Source organism: Syngnathus typhle, linkage group LG13, assembly GCF_033458585.1.
Source record: "Syngnathus typhle isolate RoL2023-S1 ecotype Sweden linkage group LG13, RoL_Styp_1.0, whole genome shotgun sequence".
In the NCBI taxonomy this organism is placed as follows: domain Eukaryota; kingdom Metazoa; phylum Chordata; class Actinopteri; order Syngnathiformes; family Syngnathidae; genus Syngnathus; species Syngnathus typhle.
In genome coordinates this window covers 410001-412500 of record NC_083750.1, presented here as the reverse complement: position 1 = coordinate 412500, position 2500 = coordinate 410001, and the positions used below count along the sequence as shown (strand labels likewise).

Here is a 2500-nt window from a genome sequence, read left to right as displayed (position 1 = left end):
CTCATCTTAGCCAAGTTAGATACAACTTCCGGCCCCAGGATCGGGTGGTAGAATGGATCGTTATCCGCGGTCAGTCCCACCCCGAAGCCCTTAGTCCATAAAACGGCTCGACCGTTTCCCACTTACTCCGAAGTGTCTATCCACCAACTCCAGCGGCAAATCACATCTACGGGGCGTCAGACCATCTAAGATCCGCCGTGCACCCCCTTCCTCACCTCAGAATAGCCGCGCTGCTGGTGGTAGAACACTCCCCCACGTTAGACGAGCCGCCTCGCCCAACCCGTCTTCCATTAGTCTCGAGGTCTGGACCTCGCGGACTTTGTCGGCCACACTACCTTACCCCCCAGGGCTTACACGAGATCCAAAGCAGAGGACTCGATCAGGCTAGGCTCCCGACCTGCTTTCTTGACTAAGGCAGCGGTGGCCCGATGCTCCACACCCCCCGCCAGCAGCTCTTCCAGAACTCTATTCATCACCAGATCTGGAAGCGACGAGGGGCAGGTCCATTTCTGGGGCGTCGCCCTGGCAGCCAGGGCTCGCCAACGCACACCAGACTCACCGCCTGCCGCACGACCGCACAGGGACCCTCAATTCCACCTCACCTGCTCTCCGGACTCGCCGTTTCCAACATCACACTTTTCTGCTTATGATTCCTGTACCTTTCCATAAGCTTCTCCATCCGAGACTCCTACCATCACCTGGTCCGGAGGCCTCGGAACCTCTTACATCGCTTACCAGACGGGCCCTCTCCCGCCTTTATCCACGCCACCACGGAGAGCAGGCCGCAGCGCTAATACGACCCCCGCCACCCCAACTCTCATACCCGAGGCAACGGAGGTCATTGACACCACTGAGGAGTTCTCAAGAGCTTCGCCAGCCGGGGTCCACCCGCTCCTTCGGCCTGACTGACTGTGGCTCTGATCCTGTGCCTCTGTCTATACGGACTTCCTAACCAAGGAGTTTTTGCAACCATGGCCCGTAGAAGTGACTACAAGCCGTTTGGGGACCCCGAGCAATGCCTCCGGTGGTTGGTCCCCATGGCCCCCGGAGAGGTTGATCCGCTGGCCGCGCACGTGCCCAACCTCAAGCACGTCCCGGGGAGGTAGCTCGAGCAGCAGCAGCCCCTCACCTAGCTGCGCCTCAGCCCATTTTTGGTAACCCAGAACGGCCTTCCTGGGTGGTCTGTAAGATATTAGACATGTCCACTGCCTCACTACCGTGAGAACACACAGGAGAACAAAGTCCCCCGACACTATAGAGCTATACATCGAGATCCACCCCGAGCAGCCGTCTGCTAGGCCGCGCAGCCTAGCACCAACTCGTAAGCCACCGCAGTCCAACCCACTAAGGAGAGGCCTGCCACATAGTGTCAGACTCACCCCCCGTAAAGCTGGTCAACGGACAACTCGCAACCCAACTGCCCGGAGCTACAAAAGCCCAGAGAGCTATGGAGCTCATCAACGGGGAGGAAAGCGGCCTGCAACAAACTGGCCACTACCCCCCGTACACCACATATTCGCCCCAAAAGGATTTGAGAAACGCATTCGGCAAAGGTCCAAGCGAGCACATAGGCATCCACGTGACACCCACCCACTCGGCCTGGCCTCCGTTCTATACCACTAGGCGCCGCCCACACCAGTGCGCAGATTCGGGTCATCTCGGTCTCGCTACCATACGGTCACACCCTGCGTACCAACAGAGCGCTGAGCGAACGCTAAGCCAGCCTACAGAGGTGTTAGAGTGCGACTCACAGGGAGAGGAACCGTCCGCCCAACGTCGGCCTAGGCCGAGGCCGGCAGGGGCCCTTTCCAAGGCGAGTCTATATTGCCAGTCGGTCAGTTTGGGAAAGTTGGGGGGGTACCCGGTGGCCGTCGGGAACAGACAGGGACCGGTCGGGAGGGAGGGGGTAAGTTTGGCCGCTGGGAACAAGCGCCCACCCTGGGGAGTTTACTTACGAGCCAAAGCCGGGAACAGACATAAGCTCGGGAGCCTCGCAGTCTCAAAGACTTTCATCCCTCTATCAGAGACATCAGACCGCACAGAATCCGAGACACTACCGAACACAAGTAGCGCTCAGGGAGAACACTCTCACCTAGCTGATTGCGTTAGCCGGCCAGTGCGGGGTGTCTGAAAACCACAGTCTCAAAACTTTCATCTCTCCAGCAGAGATATCAGCCCGCACAGAGTCCAAGACACTACCGAACACAAGTAGCGCCAGAGAGAATATTCCCACCTTTCGGGTCAGGAAGGTCGCCCAGCCATGCAGCCCCTTCCAAAAGTCTGCACGCCCACCGATTTGATGAGCCAGCACGGCGATTCTGGCCAATACCTTGTCACGCTCTGTGCGGGGGGTAAAATGTGCGGGCGCCGTTCCCCCCTAAGCTGATTGCGTTAGCCGGCTAGTGCGGGGTGTCTGAAAACCGCAAGCCGTTACCAGTGGGCACCACGAGGAGGTGCAATCTTACATGACGCGACTGACAGTCAAAGTTCAGCCCGCCTC

At 58.8% G+C, this 2500-nt stretch overlaps 1 pseudogene; it reads right to left on the bottom strand.

Moving 5' to 3' along the window:
- LOC133166265 (28S ribosomal RNA) overlaps positions 1-2500 on the bottom strand; it is a 9272-nt pseudogene that overhangs the window by 3626 nt on the left and 3146 nt on the right.